General features: G+C 44.8%; 1 protein-coding gene across 1 annotated transcript in view; it reads left to right on the forward strand.

Annotated features, from left to right (window-relative positions):
• The first annotated feature begins 508 nt into the window (after positions 1 to 508).
• Positions 509 to 27,094, forward strand: part of SLC23A2 (solute carrier family 23 member 2) — a 134,377-nt gene continuing 107,791 nt past the window's right edge. Inside the window, 2 exon segments of the mRNA XM_070419956.1 lie at positions 509 to 556; positions 19,699 to 19,822. The gene's annotated coding sequence lies outside the window, so the exon portion shown is untranslated.

Below are 27,094 nucleotides of genomic sequence, written 5' to 3' on the forward strand. Positions count from 1 at the left end.
AGAGGGTGGCTCGCTAAGTGCGATCCCCGAGAGCCGCAGCATCTGCGTCACCTGCGAACTTGTCGGAAACGCTCGTTTCGGAGCCTCACTCCAGACTTCCGGCCGCAGCGGCCCCGCGGCGGGGTCCGGCCGTCTGCGCCTTAAGGAGACGCTCCAGGTGAGGCTGCGGGCGCGGGAGGTGCTGCACCGCCGACCTCCCTGCAGCCTTTCCGCTCAGCGGCCCTCGCCCGGCGGCATCACCCCGCGCATTTTTAGAAACGCAGCTGCCCGGGCGGCACCTACACCCGCTGAGTCAGAACCGCACTGAAGCACGAACCCCAGGACTTTGGAGCCGGGGACCCCCCGGTCTTCACGATCCTGTGATGTAACGGGGAGCTCTCCGCCCGCAAGGAGAAACCCGCTGGCCCGACTGCAGACAAGGTGCCATCGCCTGACAACCCCCCACCCGCTCAGCCCCATGCCCCGCGGCTGCTCGATTAGCCTCCCCGCGCGCCGACCCCGCTCGAGAGAGGGGCGCCGGGAGGGGGAGACTCCGGGCGCGCGCTCTGCATTCCAGGTGGGTCCCCGGGAGCAGGTGTGCCGGGGAGGGGCGGGCCGGGGGGCCAGGTCCACGCCCGGGAGGGAGATGCAAGGAACAGAGGATCCGGCGCGGGGCGGGCGGGGCCAGAGGCCGGGGATGCCCGGCGGCGGGTTCCGGGTGCGGGGGCCGCCTCTCCCCTGGGGGGCGCCGGAGGGCGGGGGTCAGGGGCGGGGAGGAGGTGGGCCCCGGCGGGCGCGGGGGCGGGCGGCTTCGCGGCTCCCCGCCCCCGGCCCGCCCCTCCGCGGCGCCATTTTGCAGCGGCGGCTGCGGGGACCAGAGGCAGCAGCGGCGGGCACTGCGGCGGGAGGCACGCGGCGACGGGAGCCCCGCGAGCTGCAGCCAGGTGAGCGCCGGCCGCCGCGCCCCCCTCCCAGCCCGCGGGCGGCGCCTGCCGGACCCGACCGGGCCGCGAGGTGCCCGCAGCGTCCACGAGGCCGGCCTGGCACGGCCCCCGCGCGCTGTCACCGGCCCCGCGGCGCGGCCTGCGCGCCCCCACCCCGGCCAGTCGCCGTGGGGCCCGCGGGTGTCCGGCGACCTCCGGTCCCCGCCGGGCCCGGCCGGACCCCCCGGACGCTGACCGCGGGAGCCGCAGCTCTCGGGGCCTCAGGCCGCGCCGCGGGGAGTCCAGTGTGGGGTCCCCCCCGGGGCTGGGCTGGCGCCGCAGCCGCCTGCTCCCCGGCCCTCGGCCCGCGCGTCCCGGGGTCGCTTTCCCCTCGCTCCGCCGCGGGAGGTGCGTGCGGGCCCGCGGCGCCCCTGCGGGAATCGGGGTCATCGAGAGGGGCGGCGAGCGGCGGGGCCGGGGGTGCCGCCTGTTCCATTTTTGCTTTCTTGTCTCCTACAAAGGCTGCGCCAAGTAATTTTAGAAGCAGCTGCTCCGACCCCAGGCCCTTCCCTCTGGCCTGTCCCACCCTGGGGTCGCGGGTTCCCCTGGTTGCCACCATGCTGCAAAGAGAAACTGACATTTTTGAGTGTGACCACTTTAAGGGTGCAGAATTTCCTCCTCCCTTTGAGTTTCTGTGTCCCCTCGGATGGGTAGCTGTCAGGAACTGGGCCTGCAGGCTGGGGGTTTGAAGCATGACTGATGGGAAATTCTTGATGATCAGGGCAAAGGGTAAATGAGGGCAACTGCAGGTGGAAGAAAGGCACTCAAGGGATTTCCCGGGCGTTAGCAGTAGCTGCTACTTTTCTCTTGGAGCCGGGAGGGGGAAGATGCTGTCCCTGCTGACATTGGAGTCATCCGTGGGCAGAGAAGGCCGGGGATGTGGGACGGGGAGTCCCGAGTCGGTCGGTTTTGAGCTGTCATTAGTTGGCCATGTGACCTCCCTCCGCCAGCTTCTTCCTCTTTAAAGCCACAGGCTAGAACCTGGGGCATCTGGAGCATTTAAATTATGTTTTTGCATTTGAATGCTGTTAGGCAGGGGGCCTCACCATTTCCCGTTGTTGTCTACGCCAGCCCTCCACCTTCTCACTTGACTTTGTCCTCCTATAGCCCCTGAAGGTGTTTGATTCTGGTGGGATTTATAAAGGGCCTTTCAGCTCAAAAATCCTGTGCTGGGTTATTGTAGCCTCTGTCAGGATCACTTGTGAACCCATCACTGCTGGCCTCTTTTCACTCATCTGAAATTTACTAGCTTTTGGGCACCGACCTTTTAAAAGGCCAGCGGTGGGCATGCACAGTGTAAGCCCTCGTGGCACACCTGCTAGATACAAGGATGTGTCCCTCACCTGTTTCGCCTGCCGGCCTGAGCACGAGCTCTCTGCGTTTCAGACTATTTCCTTTGCTAAAATGGCTTCTTTCTTTGAATACCAGGGTATTTTTCTTTTGGCTTCTTTGCTTGGAATGGGGAGTGATTTTTTTTTTTAAGCTAGCTATTTCAATAACTTTTCATATTGACAGTCTTTTTTATTTCAGACGGTTCAATGACAGTTTTGTTTTCTGACTGTGACCCAGGTAATTAACACTGAGGTTGAATGTCTGTTAAGGTGTTTCAAAGATGCTCATGAAAGTCCCTGGCTGGAATACGGGAGAGGGTTTTGACAGGGTTTATGCTACCCTCCCTATGCTGTTCGTGTAGCAAAGGCTAGTGGACTTAGCATTGTTACCAGAAGGGGGACCTGGCCCTGAGCAGGTCTGCCTCGGGCGGTAGCATGTGATTTCTTGACTTTGTGCAGGAAAGATTTCACAACACAACTCCAGGTGATTTTTAGAGGACGTTTATTTTATTTTAAAAATATGTTTTATTGATTTTTTACAGAGAGGAAGGGAGAGAGATAAAGAGTTAGAAACATCGATGAGAGAGAAACACCGATCAGCCGCCTCCTGCACGCCCCTCCACTGGGGATGTGCCCGCAACCAAGGTACATGCCCTTGACCGGAATCGAACCTGGGACCCCTGAGTCCACAGGCCGACGCTCTATCCCCTGAGCCAAACCGGTTCTGGCAGAGGACGTTTATTAAAGCTGGGGACAGTGACACAAGGAAGGGCCTAGGACAGAAGAAGCAACAGGAGAGAGACTAGGCAGGGAAATGAGCCTAAGCTGGCCTACTTTGGCTAAGAAGAAAAAAGGGGGCCTTGGGGACAAGGGGTTAGCTGCTGCTGCCTGTTGCTCCCTGGTTGCAAGCCTCAATGGGGTCCCTTAGAGTTTGGGAGATGCATGCCTGTTGGGGGAAGAGCAAGGCTCCTGCATGCTCCTGGGAGGAAGTGCGAGCCTTAGGACCTTCCCTTGGGATCTTCCTTTTGAGGTTTTTGTTTTAAATATTTTTTTTTATTGATTTCAGAGAAGGAAGAGGGAGAGAGATAGAAACATCAATGATGAGAGAGTCATTGATTGGCTACCTCTTGCATGCCCCACACTGGAGATTGAGCCAGCAATCTGGGCATGTGCCCAGACCGGGAATCGAACTATGACCTCCAGGTTCATAGGTAGATGCTCAACTAGTGCACCACTCTGGCCGGGCCATTTTGAGGGTTTTTAAAGACTGGGCATTTAGGGGAGGATCTAAATAGAATATTTGTCAGTTTTATGCTGATGTGGCAAAATGAGATTTATTCCCTTAACTTCACCTGTCCTTCGATTTCTGCTCACCTATCTCCTGAATAGGGTGATTTAATGCTATTTACTCTCTGGTTGTGGAGAGGTATAAACCTTTTACTCTTAAGTGTCCTTGGTTACAGAAGAAAGGATTTTGCGATTTACTAGATGGCTGTAAACTGCTTGGCCATTTAACTATCCATCTCAGTTTCCCTGTTCCCACTTGTCCTGGCTTACTAGCCTGTCTCAGCATTGCAGAAATGAATTAGATGGCCCAGGAGTGAGCTCATGTGTAAGAAGTAAGCTCCATCAATCCATAACGCTAATTTGGTGCCAGGTGCTGTTGATCAAATCATTGTTGATAAAATTCAATCTTTTGCCCTCAAGGAACCTAAGGTCTAGTATAGACTCTAGTTTGTTGGATTTTGGAAATCCTGAGTTGGCTATTGTCAACTTCTTCAGGATCTCTAAAGACAAACTTGAGATCCATTTAGGGACTGATTTCTGGCACCACTCGTACCTTAAGGAATTTTCCCATTTTGGTTAAAGGAATTAAAAATCAGCAGTTATAATTTGCAGTTATATAGTGCTTTTTAAAGACGTATTTTTTAAAAAAAATTCTCTTAGGCTTTAAAAATTTAAACATTTTACAGTTCTTCCATGACCTGTTTCCAGGCCTTGCTTATAAAGCTCCCAACACACTAATCTCAAAGCCGGATAACCTCATTAATTCATTTTCACTCCCTGCTGTTCTTCCAGTTATTCTCTCTCCTCAGAGGGCCCCCGTGTCTGGGCTTTCTTTTATCCTTTTGCTAGGGAACATTGCTGCTCCAGGTTAAGCTGTGCATTACTGCCACGGGTTTTCTACAAGCCCTTTGTGTGCTTATGGCACTTCATTTTCTCCCTGGCTTTGCTATTAGTAGCCTGTTATTTATCACAGATTCTAGATTGTTGGCTCTCCAATAATTGAGGTCTGCTTGAAGCTTATACTTTCCATAGGCCTTTCACACATTTAATGCATTTATTGAGAGACTGCTGTGTGACTGGCAGTGTTTTGGGTACTCTGGATGCTGCATGGAGATTCCCTGCCCACATGGAGCGCACACACTGGTGGGGAGTTAGACAATGAGACTATGTGCTCTGAAATAGAATCTGAGAGGATTGGGGGTATTGAGTACTATTGGGGTGGGAGCTGAACTTTTAGGAAGGGTAGACCGGGAAGGCCTGAGTCATCCTTGAGTGAAAATGTGGAGGAAGTGCGTCATCGTTGGAGGAAGAGCATATCCAGTGAGGAAGACAGCAACTACAAAGGCCCTGAGGCAGGAGGAAGACAGTATTTAGTTTTGAGGTCAGAGAGACAATGGGAGTGGGATCATGTAAGGCCGCATGGAACATGCAGAGGCCTGTGGATTTTACTTTGTTTGAAAGGGAAGTGGGGGCCATTAGAGAGTTTTGAGTAGAGGAGCGATGTGGACTGACTTAGCTTTTAACAGGACATGCTGGTTGTTGCTGTGTAAGAATAGACTGAAGACAAGGAGGGCTGTTCTAGGAGGTGGGAATGGCACCAGGTGTCTGACCCATGGGGTCAGACCAAACCTGGGTTCAGCAACCTCGGTACTTGAATTCTGGCTAGGAAAGAATTCAGAGCCAAGACCCAAACTGTAAGAGAACATTTATTTGGTAAATCTGAGGTAGAAGAAGTAATTGCTAAAATAAATGGGCTTAGGAACTGAGTGAGGTAAAGGAAGCGCCCTTAGAGCTTGGGAGTGAAGAAGCTAATGGTGGCTTGCCTGAGGTAGGGAGAGGGAAGGAAAAGGCACGAGCATGCATCTGTGAGGGAGAGCCCTCTAGGTCTGGTTCTCAACCTTCCTAATGCTGCGACCCTTTAATACAGTTCCTCATGTTGTGGTGACCCCCAATTTCATTGTTACAAATTGAACATAATTAAAGCATAGTGATTAATCACAAAAACAATATGTAATTATATATGTGCTTTCTGATGATCTTAGGCAACCCCTGTGAAAGGGTCGTTCGACCCCCCCAAGGGGTCGCGACCCACAGGTTGAGAACCGCTGCTCTAGGTTTTCCTACCTAAGGCTTATAGGGGTGGAGATTTTAGAGGCGGTGCTAGGGGAAGATCTCAATAGAACATTCAGCAGTTTTCCAGGTGTGTCCTTTCTGGGTTGTCATCTCCCTGGATTGATTGGTTGGTGCCAGGAGAGTCATTATTCAGTGCATCTGGTCCTGATGTCAGCCCTGACTGCTTTTGTTGCTTATCTGGTCTTGGAGCTGAAATGCAACAGATGCATAGATGTTATCTCTAGGGAGGACAGGTTGGGGGTCGGGGCCTCCCGTACAATTGTACAATTGATTTCTAGGCACCTGGGTCTTTCCACCCTCCTTATCTGCCCTTGGTCCTTGCTCTGCTCATGTCTAATTGCCTGCAACACAGCTACTGCAGGGCTGAGGGTGGTGAGTCAGATCCGGGAGGTTGGGGATTGGGCATGGGAGGTAGTGAGAAGTAATCTGCTTCTGAGGTGGGTCTGAGGAGATTGCTGATGGACCAGATGTAGGGAGTGAGAAAGAGAGTTGAGGGCAATACCAGAGTTTCTTACCTGAGCACCTAGCACTCAGATGCTCATGTAGCACTCAGATGCTCATGGAGCAGATTTATTTATTTATTTCAGAGAGGGAGGGAGGGAGGAAAGGAGAAAGGGAGAGAGAGTCACCAATTCGCTGTTCCACCCATTTAGGCATTCATTGGTTGATTCTTGTATGTGTCCTGACTGGGGATTGAAACCATAACTGTGATATATTGGGACGACGCTCTGACTAACTGAGCTTCCTGGCCAGGGCCGTGGAGCAGTTTTAGGGCGTGTAAGTTGTCATGCCAATCTGTCATACCCAAATACAAGTGGTAAAAGAGGGGGCGGATGTGTTGGGGAGGTCCTTTTCCATGGAAATGTAAGTCTTCTTGGGAAGGTCTTACTGCATTTTGTCTTAATTTTTGCTCCTGACCTTAGGTAATTCCTTGACTTTAGGTTTAAAGTGTGACCTCTAAGTCCCTCTATAAAAACTTACTCCACGAGAGTTCTTTCTACTCATTTACTCATTAACCATTTCTTGTACTATTTAGTGGTGTTACATGTTATGTAGGCCTAGAATCGAAAGATGGCAGAAAAAGCAAAAATCTGGATTTATCAAAAATGACCCTTGACAAGTCCCTAAATCCCAGGAAGTGTGGTAGACATGATTTGCAAATATAGTCTATAAAGAAATATCTAAGTATTCAGGTGTAATGAATGCAGTAGCAGTAGACAGTATATAATTTCAGAGGATTCTAATTAGGACTTAAATCAAGTGTTCTCACTGCCATGAACATTTCAGAGACGGTGTAGCTCACTGTCTCTTCCTATTTGCCATCATTTTGACTCAAAATTTTCCTTATTCATTGTTTCCTCTCTGCAGTCTCAATGAGTTCTTCAGTTTCCTCCTTCAGTGGGGAAGAACCTCCGATTGCCTGGCTGCCCCAAACCATGGCTTTCTCTGATCGGTGATCAGGAAAACCTTCTTCATTCATGGTCTCTTTCCATAGTGTCTCCCAAAGCAGCTGATCCCTCAGGCTTTCTTGTTTCAGTTGTCCTGGGGCATCTCAATAAGCGCCTAGTAGAGGCTCATCCAACTAGAAGGCCACCTCTTTCATATGTATGTGAATCTTACAGAGTTGAATCTCCACATCTTCTAAGTTGAATATGAGAGCAGTTTAAAAGATGTACTTTGTCTCCCTAGGAGCCTCTTCAAGCAAGAGAGGGGACCCAAGAAAGACTAGACAACCTTATATGATAGGGCCAGTGCAGTAATGATGGTGCCAATGGGTATCAGCTATGTCCTGGGCACTTGAGGTCATCATTGTTTTTGTCCTAACAGTTGGCAGGCAAGGTGGTTCTGGTCTGCATTTTATCAGGGAAGGAACAGAGCTTGGTTAACTTCTCTAAGTTAACTCCTGGGTCTTGAATTCTGATCTTAATGCTCCAGTAATCCATGGCGCCCTCAATGATAGCATGCTATTCCCAGGTCTTGTCTGGGTTTTTAAATTCCTGTTGGCAGACAAGAGGGCAGAGAAGCTAGCATTAATCAGGTGGGTGCCAGGTGCTTTGCTGGCACTTGCTGTGTCACTGAAGTTGTTTAATCACAGCAGTTCTGTGGAGTAGTTATTACCGTTACCATTTGACAGCTGAGGGTGCTGAAATTAGGTGGGAGAACAACCCCTTGCCCAAGGTTATAGTGCTGCAAGTGGCAGAGTCCGAATTTGACTCCAGGCTGGTCGGATTGTCAGGCTCCAAATTAGACTTTAATCATGCTGTCTGTGACTTTATGTTCCAGGATGCTTTTCTTTTTCTTTCATTTTTTAAAAATAATTCTTTGTTGTTGAAAGTATTACATATATCGCCCTCCCCCCTCTTCTCCCCACCCCCAGGATGCTTTTCAAGAACTTGGGACTGAAGGTAGAGGTGGGCTGGGGAAGGTGGCATTCCAGATGGAAGGAGCAGCATGAGCAGAGGTGGAGAGGCATGTGAGGGGTTGACTGTGTCAGGATGCTTGGAGGGAGGCTGAGGATATGGTGAGTGGGAAGGGTGTACAGAGCATATAGTTCCTTTGACACTATATTGTGGGGCTTGAATTTTGTCTGGAAGGCCCCGGAGAGCTTTCTCGAAGGGCGTGTGACCGATTAAGATGTGGGTTGTAGAAAACTCTGGAACAGCTTGGAGGGTACATTGGGAGGAGACTGAGGACCCTTCTCTCCTTCTCCTGTTTTCCTCTTATCCCATCTGTCGTTCATTCCTGGCTACGGTGTTTGCCTCTCTGCACCCTGGCTTGAGTCCTTTGTTCCTCCATTTAGTTCCCCGATTTGTTCCTGGAAGAACCTTCCACAGCCTTCCTCCCCAACACATTCACTTCTTTCACATTGGTCTTTCTTTGAGGTGGCTTTTCCTTGATCAAGCAAACAACCACACCACACCGAGGCCTGCTTTAATTCAGCCTGCCTTAACTTTTTCATTCTGGGCTATCACTTCCCAGGGAGAGGTCTTGGCATTACAACTCCTTGGCTGGTCTTCTCTCCATTTCTGGTGGAAAGCACTGCTGGAAACTGCATTTCTCATACATTCCACTGTAGTTGGGGTTTTAGCCTCAAATGCGGTTTGTCTTTCTTGTCCTCTCTGCAATGCTGGCTCAAATCCTTTGCTCTCTCCAAAGGCAAATCACCTGGCAGGGGGTGCAACCTCTTCCTTGTCTAACAAGATGGATCTCAAAGGAGAGCTTCTTATTCAGAAGGTTTGGGTGGGGCTTGGTAATTTGCATTTCTAACTGTTGCTAGGTGGTGAGGATGCTGCTGGTCAGAAAACCCCCAGCATCTGTTTTTGTAAGTCAGGTTTCATTGGAACACAGCCACACCCATTCAAGAGACCATTTGTCCTGCCAGCCTAAAGTATTTGCTATTTGGCCTTTTATAGAAAAAGCTTGCTGCCAGGGCACGTGGCTCAGTGGTGGAGAGTTGACCTATGAACCAGGAGGTCACAGTTTGATTCTCGGTCAGGGCACATGCGTGGGTTGCAGGCTCGAAGCCCAGTGTTGGGTGTGCAAGAGGCGGCCAATCAATGATTCTCTCTTATCATTGATGTTTCTATCTCTCCCTCCTTCTCTGAAATCAGTACAAATATATTTTTTAAAATTTGCATTTTTTGGTTATAAGGTGCAAATATTCTATGCTTTGAATTCAAATCTGTCAGTCTTTTTTTCCCCATGATTATAATATTCACCTATATTTTGTTTACTTTTTTAAAAAAATATATTTTATTGATTTTTTACAGAGAAGAAGGGAGAGGGATAGAGAGTTAGAAACATCAATGAGAGAAACATCGATCAGCTGCCTCCTGCACACCCCTTACTGGGGATGTGCCCGCAACCAAGGTACATGCCCTTGACCGGAATCGAACCTGGGACCCTTCAGTCTGCAGGCCCGACGCTCTATCCACTGAGCCAAACCGGTTAGGGCTTACCTTTTTTTTAAATCCACACCTGAGGACATGTTTGGGGTGGGGGGAGGGAAGAGAGAGAGAGAGAGAGAGAGAGAGAGAGAGAAAGAAACATTCCCAACTGGGGATCAAACCCTCAACGCAGGCATGCGCCCTGACCAAGAATCGAGCCATGACCTCCTGGTTCATAAGTTGATGCTCAACCACTGTGCCATGTCGGCTGGGTAGTTTTTTTTTAAATTGGCTACAATCAATCTGTTTGTATATGAAGTAAGAATTATTTCATCCTCTACATTTATTCCATCACCATTTATTCAGTGTCACACTTTTCTTACTAACTTAAAATAGCACCTTAATCATGTGCTAAATCTTTAGATCTGTCATGGGACTTATTGTTTTATTTCATTTATCTGCCTATTCCTTTGCCATGACTTTGCAATTTTTGTCATTATAATCACGGCTTTACTAACTATCTGACAGTGCCTATGCTCAATTCCCCTCTTCTCCCCAGTATTTTTCAGTTTAAGGTTTCAAAATAATGGGTAATTTCATTAAATGTTTAAGTTCTTTTGGGGAGACTTATCATATTTATAATAAATATTTTGGTCACAAGCAAATCTTTTGATTTACTAGTATGCAGGTTTGTTTTTTTTTAATCCTCACCTGAGGATATGCTTTTATTGATTTTAGAGAGAGAGGAAGGGAGAGGGGGAAAGAGAGAGAAACATAGATGTGAGAGAGAAACATTGATAGTTGCCTCCCGTATGTATCCTGATTTGGCCCCAACTGGGGATTGAACCTGCAATCTAGGTTATGTGCCCTGATCAGGAATCGAACCCGAAACCCTTCAGTGCATGGGACAATGCTGTAACCAACAATGTTCCAATCAGCTGAGCCACACCAACCCAGAGCTATGCAGGTCTTTTATGTCTCTCATTTTTCTAGATTTCTTTTCCTAATATGTGGTCTACAGGTTACTTGTTTATTGCTCTTTATTTAAATTTAGAGTGAGATGATTTCCCTTTGGTCCTCCCTTCCTGCCACATACACTATTTCCTAACTGTATTATTCAGAGTAGTTGTGCTAGCAAAATCTGTGTCCTCATAAAATAAAAATTTGTTTCTTGCTCACATTTTTCTAGGTGGTTCCTCCCCACTAAGTGATGAGTTGGGAAACTAGGCGCCTTCCATCTTAGAGCACAACTGACTGTGGCCTCTAAGTTTGCCATGGAATTTTGTGCATGGAAGATGTTTTTATGGGCCAAGCTTAGAAGTAGTGGTATTTGCCCCAGTCTGTTGGCCCCATCCAAGGGAAATGGAGTTATTTTGTGTGCCCATGAGGAAAATGAAATAGCACTGTCTGCTATGCCACGTAACTAAGCTCTGTTTCTGTTTTTCAGTTGATTCTCTTGAGTTTCTTAGTAATCATAATAGCTGCAAATAATCACTTTTTTTCCTTATACAGTGGGGCCTTGACTTACGAGTGTCCCGACTAACGAGTTTTTTGAGATACCAGCTGTCTCTCGGAGGATTTTTTGCATTGAGTTGATAGAGTAATTTGAGTTAACGAGCTCCTTAATGAGCTCGGTCTCGGAACGAATTAAACTCGTAAGTCAAGGCCCCACTATACAGTTCTTATAATTTCAGAGTACTTACAGAAAAGGTTTAAATGTGACAGTCAATTTTTTTGGAATACCATATTGTATATAGTCTTTAATGATATTGAAAAATACCCTATTTTTAATATCCTTTTCACTAAATTACAGTATTATACATGGTGTTTTTTGAATGAACAAACCTTGTCACCTTGATATTGACCCTGACATTTTGTATACCACAGAAATTTTTGATAGTGTCTGTCCCTGTTATTGTGGTAATTTTCCAAGTAAGTTTAGTTTTCCTGCTGATTTTAGGGCGACCTCAAATTTCTTGCCAGGAAGAATTATATGAGTTATATCTTTCCTTTGGGTTCATCCCAAGGGCTTCTATTTTCTAGCCACGCTGTCATCTTTTGTGACCGGGATTCTGACCCACAGTCTTTTGAAAGTGTTCTTTCCCTCAGAAGTTTTGTGGGTTATTTTTTCTCTTCCTTTACTTTTTTTATCCCTGTGAAGATAAACTGAACATGCTAGCAATACCGATTTTACCCTTTCTGTTCAAGTTCTCCTTTTTACACCTGCTTCCTGACACCCAGTGTGAGCTCGGGCCCTGCATGTCCCCATTTTGAATGGTTGCTGCAGATTGCGGTGTTTGCCCCCTCATCTCCTGAGTTCCCGGTTGGATCTGCTCTAGATGATACCAGCAGGGGCCCTGAGTGTGGGGGAGCAGGAAGTTCTTTTCCTCTGGGAGTCACATGGGGTAGGGAATTTTATTACTTCAATTAACAACAACAACAACCACCACAACCACAAACCCCACAAAAAAAACACCACAAACAGACATGGGGTTCAATTTACTTTTTCTGGTGTTTAGTTCAGTGCCTAGGGCAGGGGTGGGCAACCCCTGGCACACATAGTGCCTTTTGCTGGCACTCGAAATCCTCTCTTATAATCTTCCATTTACAATTTTTTTCTTAATATCGACTTTTTTATTTTTTAGATAAATTCAGTGTGGGTGCATCTTAGATAAATAAATAATTTTACATAACAAGTTACCTTAAAGACCATAGACATGGATTGATGTATTTTTCATCATCATATACTGTGGTTTTGTCGCTCAGATGAATTTTATTATTTCTTCAAGGTTCTTCACATATGTACACCTTAAGAGATATCAACTAGGCGTAACATGTTCTCAAAAAATTAGGGTTGGCACGCAGAAGAATTTTGAGTCAGAGATTTTGCTCGTTTTGGCACGCACTCACAAAAAGGTTGCCCACCCCTGACCTAGGGTAATGCTCCAAAGTAGCTTCAACTTTTTTTCAGTTTCTGCTTTCAACTCTGAGCTCTTGTGCTTACCGTTTTGTTTCCTGAATAGATGCTGGCAAAGTCCTAAAATGTACTTGCCAGGCTTGTTTGTTTTTTTAATATATTTTTATTGATTTCAGAGGGGAAGGGAGAGGTAGAGAGAAACATCAATAATGAGAATCATTGATTGGCTGCCACCTGCACGCCCCCTACCGGGGATTGAGCCCACAACCTGAGCACGTGCCCTGACTGGGAATTGAACCAAAACTTGGTCCTAGGTCGGCGCTCAATCACTGACCCACACCGGCGCTCAATCACTGACCCACACTGGCAGATGGGCTCGTGACACAGAATAACATTGAAAAGAACATAGCTTTATTGATACGCTGTAGTTGTTTTTAGTATATTCGCTGAGTTCTATAATCATCACACTATCTAATTTCAGAACGTTTTTATTGCCCCCAAAAGAAACCCCGTACCTAATAGCAGTCATTCCTCATTTTTCCCTCCCCTCTGTCTCTGGCAATCACAACTCTATGCTATTTCTATGGATTTGCATTATCTGGACATTTTATATAAATAGAATCAGTATCTGTGATCTTTTTTTGATTGGCTTTTTACTTAGCATAATGTGCTTATTATGATTTATCCATGTTGTAATATGTAACAGTACTACATCTTGAACTTGAAGATTTTTCACATCATGATCCCAATAAATGGGAACTTTAAGTGGGATGGCCTGGAAGTTGGGTGCTGTAACGCTAACCCAGCGGTTCTCAGCCTGTGGGTCGCGACCCCTTTGGCAGTCGAACGACCCTTTCATAGGGGTCGCCTAAGACCATCCTGCATATCAGATATTTACGTTACGATTCATAACAGTAGCAACATTACAGCTATGAAGTAGCAACGAAAATAATTTTATGGTTGGGTCACACCATGAGGAACTGTATTTAAAGGGCCAGAAGGTTGAGAACCACTGCAGCAGTCAGAAAGGGAGGTGAGGTGTCATTTACAAGCTTTCCACTCAAGTGGATACTTTTGGTGTTTAGAGCTTTTCCTTTTGGGCATATATGATGTCCTTTCTGGGTTGATAGAGCTCTTGTGCCTTAATTTATGTGTTCCAGTAGAACTAAAAAAATAAAATTTGCATCAAACTCAGAGAATAGCCTGTAGTGACTCTTTCTAATTATGTCTTTTAGGCTTTTTTTTTTTAAAAAAGAAAAAGAAGAAGGGCTTTCCTTTGTGTTCCAGGTTTCTGAAATACTAGTCCTAACTAGACGTTAGGGCTTAATAGTCTGAGGTTGTGGCTGGGAAACTTAATTCGTGTAGCACACCACCGGGAGTAGGCACTAAGACCCTCCTTGCATTTCCTGGCAGTATTGTTCTCTCCACAGTTCCTAATAAGAAATGAGATGGGTCCTGGCCGGTGTGTTGGTTAGAATGTCATCCCGTGCACCAAAGGGTTGAGGGTCCGATTCCTAGTTAGGGCACATAATCTGGTTGCGTGTTCTATCCCTGGTTGGGGTGGGTGCAGGGGGTCAGCCGATGAGTTTCTGGTTTTCTCTCACGTCTGTGTTTCTCTGTCTCTCCCTTTGCCTACCTCTCTGTCTAATTTAAATAAAAAAACCCTTGTCCTCTGGTGAGGATAAAAAAAGAAATGAGATGGGTCTGGATTCTGGTTCTCCAGCTACCTCCAACTGAGTGGAGCCTCTGCTCCCTGTCTCTATCCCCCACTGCCCTCGGAGGGTGGAACTTCCGGATTTCTACACCCTTCGTGTTTTTCCTCCCACCCACCTTTCTTGAACCCTGTTCTCAGGCAGGGTGCTGGGTTAGACAATGGGGCACAGTCTGGGAGAAGTTGCCTCCCTGGAGCTTTGGCGTGTCCATCTCCAGGTCTTCCCTGGTTCTGAGTTCAAAGTTCTGATATCCAGTCACTTTAACCTGGTTATCATCTGATTGTGAGCACTCCTAGACATTTTGGAAAGGTTTTAGGAAGTTTTGGGTTGAGCATACATAAAATAAGCTTCTCATCTTAGTTGCACTCAACAGTGTTTGTTCACATGCTAAGAAACAGTTTATTAAGGGGAACATGGAACAGTTATGTTAGCAGGGTTTAACTTGACTACCACGGATAATTGTCATTGGGTTGCATGTTTAACTTGGCCATTTCGCCAGGAATATAAATCAGGTATTACTCCTAGATCTTTAGGTAATTAGGAAGTTTGGTGCAGCCCCCATTTTTCTTGAATTAAATGTTTCCCCTAGCCCTGGCCGGTTTGGCTCAGTGGATAGGGCGTCGGCCTGCGGACTGAAAGGTCCCAGGTTCGATTCCGGTCAAGGGCATCTACCTGGGTTGCGGGCACATCCCCAGTGGGGAGTGTGCAGGAGGCGGCTGATCGATGTTTCTCTCTCATCGATGTTTCTAACTCTCTATCCCTCTCCCTTCCTCTCCGTAAAAAAATCAATAAAATATATTAAAAAAAAAAAACATTTCCCGCTTAAAAAAAAAAAAGTTTCCTCTATGTGCCCCAAATGGGGATCGAACCCGCAACCCAGGTATGTACCCTGATTGGGATTTGAGCACACAATACTTTTGGCGTATGGGATGATGCTCCACTAACTGAACCACCTGGCTGGGGCATTGTTACTCTTGATATTAGGTGTCTCGCTTGCCTGGCTTGCCAGATAAGTGTAGTTTTATATAACTGGAGATGTTCTTTTTTTCCCCACTTCGTAACAAATTATGACCTTCTCCATGTCACTAGATAGTATACTATAGAATGGCTTTATAGAATTTTATTGTAAAGTATTTTACTGTTATATTTTAGCCATTTCTCACTTGTTTTACAAGTAAAGTGAATATAATTAGGCTCATCTATTTTCTTAGAGCAGTGATTTTATTGAATATGCATTTTTAAAACGATGGCCGCTCATCATTTTTAAATTATTTTGACCAAAAACATCTAGCTGAAAATGATGGCGAGTATTTCTCTGATCTTGGAACAGGGCGGGACTTTCACAGCATAAAAGTGATAGAAGAAATTTCGAAAAGATAATTAGATTTAACATCAGAGAGATTTAAAAAGTGTCTTTTATTTCAAGTGGTATAAACAGAATGGCAAAGCAGTCATTTGCTTTTTCTGGGGAAAATGTTTGCAACTTGACAAGGGTTAATGTCCTTAATTTACAAGGAGCTCTAACAAATGAATAAGAAAAGGCCAAACCTGCTGGAAAATGGACAAAAGGCACACATGGTTCATAAGAGAACTTATACACAGGGATCAAAGAAATCAAGACTGAAACCAGATACCATTCTTTTCATGCCACATTTGTAAAAGTTAAAATAATCTAGGAAAGGCAAGTGAGGTTAACATAGTTTTCTTCTCTTGGGCTTTCTTTGTTAATTTGTCTGTTTTACAATTAGGAATAGGGAAGGTTTCCTGTTTTCTGTTTTTTACTGAAAAGGTTAGGGAATAACGACAGTGAATTTGAGCCTGGCACCTTTTTTGAGCATAGTTCTTTGCTTTTATAATTTTCTCTATTTGTATGTTACTTGTTTAGGTTTTCAAAAAAGTTTTCATTTAAAAAATTGCCCATTTCACCAACCTTTTCAGGTACATTCATGTGCCCCTTTTGCAACTCCTTTAAAAAGTACAAACTAAAATAAGAAAAAAAAGACCCCCCAAAAATATTAAAAGTACAAGCTAAATATAAAAGCATGCTGAGTACGTAGCATTTTTATTGGCCCTTGTTTTCAGATGTTCTTTGTGATATTCAGGTATCATTTTAATTTTTATTGAAAAGGTTTTTGTTTTTAAAATCAGGCGTTGGAGTTTTGTTAGCTTTTTTTGGAATCTACTGAATTGATATAATGAGTTAGTTGCTCAGAGTTCCTGGGCTGTGAGTGGTATTGGCTCTGGGCTTAAATTCTTCCCGCTTCAGAAGTGTTAATGTTACCCTTTTTAAGGAAATGATAAAAGACAAAGACTAGAATTCTATATTTTTCTAAAAATTTTTTAATTCTAAAATTCACCTGAATTTTTTAGTGACTGTTTTTCTCTCTATGAAATAAAAAGTTGGGAATCACCACAGATAGCATTTTGAAAATCCCAATGAACAAACAGCAGAAGCACTGTGGACAGTTTTTGTAAGTTCCCAGTGGCCTTTCTGGGGGAAAGTCAGGTGTCTTTGTGCTCCAAGTGAGGTTCCTCTGACCTGCTCATGGGGCCTGGCCTTTGACCTCAGCCCGTAGCCCTGTGCGCGAGGGCTGGTGTTCATGCTTCCGAGTGTGGTGGAATGTATGAAGGGTGGGGTGTTCCAGTGGTGCTGTGACGCAAGTTCAAGGATGCTCACGGATGACGCAGGCTTGTTTTTGTTGAGTGACCCTTCCTGCTTAGGTCTTTCCTCAAAAATAAACTTGCGTTTTTCCAATATTAGAACTTCTGACTTAATTCTGTGTTTTGGTCTATGATAGTTTGGTCGGTGAAGTTTGAAAGCCAGTTCTTCCAAATACTCATCTTACCAATCAGCTTTAAGAAATATTTTCCAAAAATACATCTTCATGGTCTGTGACTTTTACTTATCCTTTCAGAATTTTCCCATGATTTGTAGCTAAAATGACATTTGGTAGATTTGCAGCTTTGCCTTCATGGAAACTTAAAAAAAAATTAACATGGTTTTTTCAGCTCTTTAAAGGACTTACAAAGGAAGCATACACATGTTGGAAAAGAATTCTAACTGGTCAGAATTGTATAAAGCAAATTTCAGAAGTCACCAACTCTTATACCCCCTAGACTTCAAGTTGGTTTGATGTTTACCCTTTCTAACCCTTTTCTCTGTCCACAAATATGTACTATATAATTATACTTTTAATAAAAGTGGGATTATACTACACGTGTGCAACTTGTATTTTTGAAAGAACAATATATATGATTAGAGTTTATGTAATGAAGAAATAAGCTGTTCTTCCAAAGCTTTTCATTACTTTTTTTCATGTTCTTTCCATTATTCCCAATCCTCACTAATGGATGTTGCTTTTGTGCCTCCCTCTGACTCTGTAATTTTTATTTTTATTTAAAAAAATATATATTTTATTGATTTTTTACAGAGAGGAAGGGAGAGGGATAGAGAGTTAGAAACATCCATGAGAGAGAAACACCGATCAGCTGCCTCCTGCAAACCCCCTACTGGGTGTGTGCCCGCAACCAAGGTACATGCCCTTGACCCGAATCGAACCTGGAACTCTTCAGTCCACAGGCCAACACTCTAGTCACTGAGCCAAACTGGTCAGGGCTCTGTATTTTTTAATAGACATAGCTTAAAATAGATTGTTAGTTACCAGTAATTTATTTTGGGAAATAAGTTACTTTATTTATTTTGCCTCACATGCAAAAATATGTTTTAGAGAAAAACAATTTCTCCATTCATATTCTAATCACTCAAACTTACTAGTAATATTTTTTGTCCCAAACAGCGAAAGGTTAATGTTTAGTGTCTGAAGTTAATTAAAAAATGAATAGGATCACTGGAGGTTCATTAAAGGCTGGGCTGCTACAAGTGTGATGCCTTTTATGTGCATATTGACTTTGGGGTCATTGGTGAATGGTGATGCTCACTCTCCCAAAACAAACAGTGGAGGTGAAAGATTCACAGCTTAAGTATTTTCTAATGAGGAATGTGTTGGTATCTGGCTAAACTATCTCTACCTCATGCAATTTTCTTTTCCAGAGACCGCCGCAGGAGTCGGGCTGTTTTATTTTAATTGATTTTTGGAGAGAGGAAGGGAGGGAGGGAGAGAGAGAGAGAAACATTGATCTGTTGCCTCCCGCACTCACCTGACCAGGTAATCAAACCTTTTGGTGTATGGGGATGCGCCAACCAACTGAGTCACCTGGCCATGGCTCTGGGTTTTCGTAAAATTGTGAAATATATGCATAGGTGCAAGTATGTATAAATACATTCATTTAATAAACAATAAAATGAGCATGCGTACCTAGTAATAGCCCAGCTTAAATAGAATGTGACCTGCTTTTATGGAAGCACCCTCCAATGTATTATTTAAAAGAAGTTGGTTTTTGAATAATTAAATCTTTGATTTCTCCACAAAGGCAGTATCTTCAGTTCATTCTAGGGGAGGCATTGGGGGCATTGTAGAGGTAAAATGAGAGGCAAGGGCTCTCACGCTGTGATGCCACATCTCATAAGCTCTGAGGCCTTGACGAGGAGCCCTTACCTCGCTTGAGTTTCTTACCTATGAAGTGTGGGCCCAGTGGTTCCCAGGTTGTAGAAGAAAGTTCTTAAAAAGTTTTTGTTTTGTTTTTTTAAAACAAAACCCTGTTCTAGAGAATATGGAATTAAAAAATTATCAAAGAAAATGCCCTCGCCGAAACCGGTTTGGCTCAGTGGATAGAGCGTCAGCCTGCGGACTGAAAGGTCCCACGTTCGATTCCGGTCAAGGGCATGTACCTGGGTTGCGGGCACATCCCCAGTAGGAGATGTGCAGGAGGCAGCTGATTGATGTTTCTCTCTCATCGATGTTTCTAACTCTATCCCTCTCCCTTCCTCTCTGTAAAAAATCAATAAAATATATATAAAAAAAAGAAAAAAAAAAAAGAAAATGCCCTGGCTGGTGTGGCTCAGTTGGTAGGAGCGCTGTCTCATCCTGTACACCAAAAGGTTGAGGGTTCAATTCCCTGTCTGGGCACATACCTAGGTTGCCAGTTTTGTCTCCGGCCCCAGCCTGGGCATGTGCAGGAGGCAACCGATCAGTATTTCTCTCTGATGTTGACGTTTCTCTCTCTCTCTCCCTCCCCAGTGCTCTAAAAATCAATGAAAATGTTCTCAAGTGAGGCTGAGAGGAAAAAATTGTCAAGGAAAAAAGCCCAAATGAGCACAAAATTGCTTTTTCCAGATGTTCTAAAATACCATCTTCCCAAATATTTGTGCAAATGGAGAGTTGATTTTTAAGGGGCCAAAGGTGCACTCTGTGATCCTGCCCAGGGCTGGGCTGGGCCTTGGAAATACTCCTTAGAAGCGAAGAAGTAACAGCAAGTTCCAGGAGTGAGAAGTGGATGCCGTCCATGCAGTGTGCCTCCTGCTGGGTTTGCTATTGCTCTTTATTTATCATCTGTTTCTTTTCTGGCTAGGTCTTAACTCTGCTCATCGGGACTCCCTGCCTGGCTTCGAGCTTGGACCTCGACAGCACAAGGAAATGGAGCTCAGTGGCGTGTAATGGAAAGCACATGGACAGGTCCACGTCCTGGCATTTAGGTGCGTCTGAAATACAATCTTTGTCGTCCTGTGTTTCATGATAGAGTCGTGCTGACAGCTTGTAGCCTTGTAGTGTTAGAGCTCATCTGCGCTTGACCTCACCCTTTGCATGTCAGCAACAGTCTAAGTGTAGTTCTGGGAATAATTGTTAGGTTAATGCTAATGATAAGGTAATGGACTTCTTTAGGCCGCATTCCACGTAGATTAAACTAGAAAATAAGTAGGCACAGTCTTGCCACTTACATTAATAACAAGGTAGGAGGTAAGTCTTTTTGTTTTACATGTTTTTGAGTGTTTGTTTGTTTTTATCAGCAAACACTTGAGTACCTACTATTGTTGGTGCTCTTGGTCAGGGTCATATGTATGAACCCTGGGTGTAAAGACATTTAAGACCTGTTCCCTTACTCTCCCTCTCAAGCATTCTGCAGTTTAAGCAATGAGGCTAATTATGTATACGTTACCAAGGAGCATTCCTTGTTTCCTTTTCTTTCCGCCTACCCTCTCCTGCTACCAAAGTTTGATGGGCATTTTGGTTATTTTAATTTTTTTTTCCTATTTTAAACAATACAACAGTGAAATTTCTTGTACATATTTTGTTCATAATAAATTCCTGGCAGTAAAATTGTTGGGCATAGTGCAGAAGGTCCTTCAGTTTTTAATTTTTGTCGTTAATCCTTACTCCAGGATATTTTTTCCATCTTTTTTTTAAAGAGTGGAAATAGAAAGAAAAAGAGAGAGAGAGAAACATTGATTGGTTGCCTTCTGCATACCCCCCAACTGGGGCTGGGTTTGAACCTGGGAGTCGAACCCAAGACTCTTCAGTCCGTGGGGTGACATTCTAACCTCTGAGCCACACCGACCAGGGCGTCAGTTTTACAATTTTGTTAGATATTGGCACTCTTCTGAGAAGTTGCAAGAATTTGCACTCTTACTGATAAACATTTTTTTCACTTGGTATTGTCAAAACTAAGTTTATTCAGTGTAGTGGGTGTAAAACATTGTTAATGGTATTTTTATTTATTTTAATTTACATATAATAAAATTCACTGTTTAGGTGTACAACTATAAGAGCTTTCACAAATGCTTAGAGGGGATCATTCTTTTTAAAAGTTTACTTGCATTTTCTAATGAAATTGTCTTTGTTATTTAAAAAAATAAGTAGAGCCTAGGAACTTCCAAAAATTAAGAAGAAAATATCCTTGATGTCAACACCTAATGACACCATTGTGATTATTTTTGCATATTTCTTTTAGTTTGTGAATGCCCCCCCACGTCCTGCGTGGTTCAGGGTTCGGACTCTGGAAGAGGGGCCGCACGCAAATGAAAGAGATAAGACAAGAAATAATAATTTGGAAATTGGGGGGTCAGGCGGGAGCCCATCCCAAGAGGAAGGACTCCGCTTGGACTCAGGCCTTGCCATCCTCTTATTCATTTTGGGATACATCTATAGCCCTTAGGCAGGCAAGTTCCAGTAACAGACAGACTATCTTATCAGTAAGGATTTACATGACTCTCTGGTGGGGAAGCTGCTTCAGCTACCATTGTCTCGACTAAACTGGGTGCCTCGCCCTGACCTAAGCCAGAGCTCAAGGGTCACCAGCATCCCTGGCTCCTTGTCCACACCTCTCTGCTAGAGAAGACAATAGGCGGCTTCCCATATCGTTTTTTTGTTTTGTAGCCTTTTTTTCCCCCTAAGCCATCATCATCAGATTGTATGAATTACATTCTAAAAGTAATACTTATTAATGATTAGGGAAGTGAGGGATACCCGCAAAATAAATGCTATCCCAGTTTCACTTACCACCCTTATATTTCAACTAACAAATTTTTCTCTGCTGTGTTGTTTCATAGAGCTACTTTCTCACATTCCTGGTGGTCTGTGGTGGTCACTTGTCAGACGGACGTGCCAGGACAAGCTCAGGTTTAACATATTCAGACCTTGACATTACTTGTCTTGTCAAGCCCACATCCTTACTTATTTCTGAAGGGGGCACTCTTGTTCTTTTCTTAGAGGTCCTCTTTGACACCAAGTTTTTGATTTGTTTTTGTGTTTTTTTTTGACATCGCTCCCTCTGTTCATCCCCTTTTCTTTGTCACTTCCATCATCCCAGTTGCCAAGATTCTTGTACTTGGATTAACACACAAGCTTCTTTTTTTTTTTTTTTAATATATTTTATTGATTTTTTACAGAGAGGAAGGGAGAAAGATAGAGAGCTAGAAACATCGATGAGAGAGAAACATCAATCAGCTGCCTCCTGCACATCTCCTACTGGGGATGTGCCCGCAACCCAGGTAAATGCCCTTGACCGGAATCGAACCTGGGACCTTTCAGTCCGCAGGCTGACGCTCTATCCACTGAGCCAAACCGGTTTCTGCACACACAAGCTTCTTGATCTTCCATTTTAAGATAATTCAGCGGTGGGCTCCTTCTGCTCTCTTCTTCTGCCCAGAAACCCAGGTTTCTTAAAGTTGTGTTTACATTGGACGTTTGAGAGTCTTTTGACTCTGCAAGGGGTTTTCTTCCTCCACCTCCCACAGCTGCTGGGGGTTGGCTGTGTTCATGTCCTAAAGACATGCCCTACTCCTACCTGTCTCTGGACTCCATGGTTGCCTCCCACTTGGGACTCTCCACCCTTTGAGCCTGACTTGAGCTTTCACTTCCCCAAAGTCATTTCTGACCAATCAAGCCCTGTTGAGTTCCTTTTACTCTGAGCTCTCACGCACAGCTCAAAAATGATGATGTTTCTGTAATTCATTAGTTGCCCCAGTCTGTCCAGTCAGATGGTAAATTGGCTTCACGTGTATGCCATTTCCACCTCATTGTTTCGACTATTGTGGCAGTGCAGGAAACTGGCTGAATGATTGGCTTATCCCATTTTCTTTGACGCTATCAGTACAGGTTCCAGCAAATTAAGCTCTTATTAAACAGAAAAGAGAAGGCTTGGTAGGAGGTCATGGTCCAATTCCTAGACAGGGCACATGCCTGGTTGCAGGCTTGATCCCCATGGTGGGACGTGCAGGAGGCAGTGGATCAGTGATTCTCTCATCAATGATGTTTCTATCTCTCTCTACCTCTCCATTCCTCTCTGAAATCAGTAAAAAAAAAAAAAAATGTATATATGTAAAGGAGAATACCAGCTCTGCCCAGTGCCTGTAGCCTGTAGACCAGAGTGCCTGGTTCAGGCTCATTTTAGAAGTTGATCCACATATGAGCGGGACTTGGATATAAACTGGATCAAAAACTTTGAGGATTGAGGAGAAATTTCTATTTTAGCAGCTTATTTCTGAGAGGCTGTCTGGTAATTCTGGTGTTTTTGGTTTATGGACTGTGTGCTATTGACGTCAATGTCCCTCTTATTACTAAACATGTTATAAAAGTGCTGCGTTGTTTGTAGTAGGATCAGTAGCAACAAGAGAATTAAATATTTACAGAAAAACTTGAGTTTTCGAAACCCTATGTAAACACTGATGATTTCAGAGCTTATATAAGAAGCTAAGGAAGGAAGGGTTGTGTAATGGTTACTATGAAAGTGATTCTAAGCATATTAGAACAACTCCAGTTGGACAGTTTTTTTTTTTTTTTTCTTAAGATGCGTTTAAAAATCTGTGTTAGTGTTGTTGGATAAACTGTCTGAATTGTATGCTGGCTTTCTGTTTGGTATGGGAAAATCTCATCAATAAACCTGTTCTATTCCTTCTATGATAATTTTTTTTATGTGCAGGGATTACTTTGATTTAGGTTTGCCTATAGAATCAGAGCTTGCCGTGTGGTCGTTATAAAGGCCCTCTAGATCTGAGTAGTGTTCACCCTTGGATGGACGCTGTGTTTTATTTAGATTTCTTGGTGCTGGTTTTGAGCTTCCAGAGAAGAGCTCCAACTCCGTTATGACCTTTCAGTTTGTGCTTGTGAGCATGTGGAGCTTCACTTTGGCCTTCCTCAGAGCTGGCTCCCTCCCTCCTTCCCCCAGTGCTGTGATGTGAGAAATTAGGTTATGGCACCTGCTCCCCTCCATCAGATTGCGTGCTGCACAGCCGCTTGAGTAGGATAGTAATGTAGAGTTTGTTTTGATGTTTGGATTAAAATATATGGCCATCCCTGTGTGGTATGTGTGTTTGTGAAGTCAGAGTGTCAGAGCACGTTCTTTGGATGGAGTCTGAGCGTGATTACCATGGTTGTGTACACTGAAATAGCATTTACTTTTCTCTTTTCCTGGTAGCCACTCTTTTTGGACCAGCGCTGTCCAATACAAGCATAGTGGGAGTCACTTACATAATTTTCTTGTTCTTTTTGGTTGCTGTTGGTCATTACTAAAACCATCCACCATAGGCTAGATGGCAGACCCATGTGATAGGACTGGGCAGGAAGCAGTGTTTTGTTGAGGTTGGATGTGCAATCTGCATGTGGTACCAGATGCAGCACCCGGCGATGCCATTCACTAATGTTGCAACACTAGAGGCCCGGGACATGAATTCGTGCATGGGTGGGGTCCCTTTGCCTTGCTGGCGATTGGGGGGTGGGGCTGTGGGAGGCTGGCCGGCTGCCCTGATGGGGCTATGAGGCCGGCTGGCTGGGGGGAGGGGCTGCACCAAGTTGGCTGTGGGAGTGCACTGACCACTAGGGGGCAGCTCCTGCATTGAGCATCTGCCCCCTGGTGGTCAGTGCGCATCATAGTGACAGGTCAACCAGTCGTTTGGTTGTTCGGTTGCTTAGGCTTTTATATACATAGACTAGAAGCCCGATGCATGAAATTTGTGCAAGGGCCTTGGTCCCAGCCCCTGCCGGCCCGCCCACCCGAGGCTGGGGGCCTCTGCCGCCTCTGCCTCGGCCCCTACCTGCTGTGGCTTTGTCCAGAAGGAAGGATGTCCGGAAAGATGTCTGGTCTAATTAGCATATTATGCTTTTATTATTATAGACTAGAGGCCCAGTGCATGAAATTTTTGCATGGGGCGGGGGGGTCCCTCAGCCTGGCCTGCACTCTCTCGCAATCTGACCCCTCGGGGGATGTCCGACTGCCACTTTAGGCCCGATCCCTGAGGAATCGGGCCTAAACTGGCAGTCGGACATCCCTCTCGCAATTCAGGACCACTGGCTCCTAACCACTCGCCTGCCTGATCGCCCCTAACCACTCGCCTGCCTGCCTCATCGCCCCTAACCGCCTCCGCCTCTGCCTCGGCCCCAACCTCTGTGGCTTTGTCTGGAAGGATGTCTGGGAGGTCATTCGGCTGTCCGGTCTAATTAGCATATTACGCTTTTATTATTATAGATGATTCATAGAAGGATAGTGTGCAGAAGTATTTCTCCTCTTATGTCTGGGCTGTTGTGCTTTTTCCAAAATCACCAGCCTTTCCACGTAGCATAGAAATTGCTCTCTGTGTCAGATGCTGCAGCAGAGGACGCAGTATCAGCTGCAGGAGAATTGCTTCTTTCTGGAACAACACTTGGATAGAAGATTCCAACAGGAGGAATTCTTTGCATAGATCTTGAATGTGTGAATGAGACATTTGTCTATAGCTTGTCTACCTTTGCTTCCAGTAGCTGGGATTTGGCATCAATAAGTTTGGCCAAGTTATCCATCATAACTTGTAAAGAGAAGATCTTCCTTGCCAGTTGCTTCTGGAATATCTTTGAATCAGCGTCAAGATCGCTTGCGCCATCATTATGTTCCCCACTTTTCTTCCATTTTGTTCTTGCCTCTCATTGAACAAATTCTTCTGTAGCAATTTCCTCCATTGCCACTTCCTGTCCTGGGACATCTGGGTATGATGCTTGGTCCTTTGGTCCCTGTGCCTGCTCTAGCCATAGGGCAGGAGACTTGGTGTGTGCTGGGGCAGGTGGTGGTTCCGCATGCTGCGTGTCTGCTGGATGGGAGTTTATCTGGAGGACTGCTTGTTTGGGCTGCATTGGTTCAGACCTCCTGCGCTGCGATTGTTTATTCCACATATGTAATATCCTAGTAGCTATATTAAATAAGGTAGAAAGATGCAGCTAAAGTGAGTTTTTAGTAATATATTTTATAACCTAATATATAAAAAATTATCACTTAAAGTAATCAGTGTTAATGTAACATCCCCCCGCCCCCATAGAAACTCTGAGGTCTGGTGTGTATTTTATACTTAACAGCCCAGGTCAATTGGTCTGACCTCATCTCAGTTGCTCAACAGTCACTTGGGACTGGTGGCATAGCTCAAGGCCCACATTATTTTATCTACTGCTGAGTAATAGGTTTTCAGCTTGTAAGCTTTTGGATTTTTGTGTATTTCATAATGTAAGCCACTTCTATGGACTCATAGTCAAATGGTGCTTCTGTCAGCTTCCCCTTTCTCATTCTTTTCCTGTCAAATTGAGAGGTCTCCCATTGCCTGGAAACACTTCTGAACCAGTTCAACAAGTACATTGATTGATAGGCAGTATTTCTAGCTGTTAATTAATTTATTCCCTGGCTTGAGAAGAAAAAAATTATTTTTAACATTTAAAATATACACTTGTATATATAATTATCTTTTAAAAAGTAATTTCTCTTTTACCCAGGATTCACAAATATATTTTGTAGCTTATAATTGTTGACATGTAAATGTGTAGGGTCCAACAAATATTTCTCATTTCTTTTAAAATAAAGAATGGATGATCTAGGGAAATGTGAAGAAGTGTAGTATTATTGTTAGATAAAAACAGCCTTTGAAGAATCGAGGAGAATGAACGGCTACGAGGAAATACAGGAACACTGGGAATCCCTGAACACAGCTGGTTTGCAGAACATTAAGAGTGCCCACCACCCTGACCACACCTTTGGTTAATGTTCCTTGTTCCTCAGGTGTCGGCAGCAGGTCCTCAGAAATAAGGAACTTAAGTCTCTAGTTACAGGGACACGCTGACCACCCTGCTGCTGCTGCTGAGGGAACACGTTGACTGCATCGACATGGTGTGTTTCTTCAGCACCGGCGTTGAGTGCCATGTCGTTTCCTAGTTTGCGTATTTATTCAGTAGTGCCCTCAGGCAGTGACTTCAGGTGTAAGTATTAAAGTGATGCATAATCTCCAAGTCCAAGTCGTTGGCTCTTCCAGCCTCCAAACCTCGCCAGCCCTTCACATGGTCTTTTCCAGGGAGTTTTACCTGCAGCTCACGTCATCCTCCAGGTGACACTTGTGGGATCTTGAGCTTGGAGAGTCTCCTGTCTGCACACATCCTGTCCTTCCTAGTTCTCATTTCTCCTCCTCCAGTGGTCCTTGTTCCGTGGGCACTGCTCTTCTCTGGTTCCTCTCGCCTCCCTCGCC

The sequence above is a fragment of the Myotis yumanensis genome, unplaced genomic scaffold (assembly GCF_028538775.1).
Source record: "Myotis yumanensis isolate MYYU_CA2020_CCGP unplaced genomic scaffold, mMyoYum1.0.hap1 SCAF_7, whole genome shotgun sequence".
Taxonomy (NCBI): Eukaryota; Metazoa; Chordata; class Mammalia; order Chiroptera; family Vespertilionidae; genus Myotis; species Myotis yumanensis.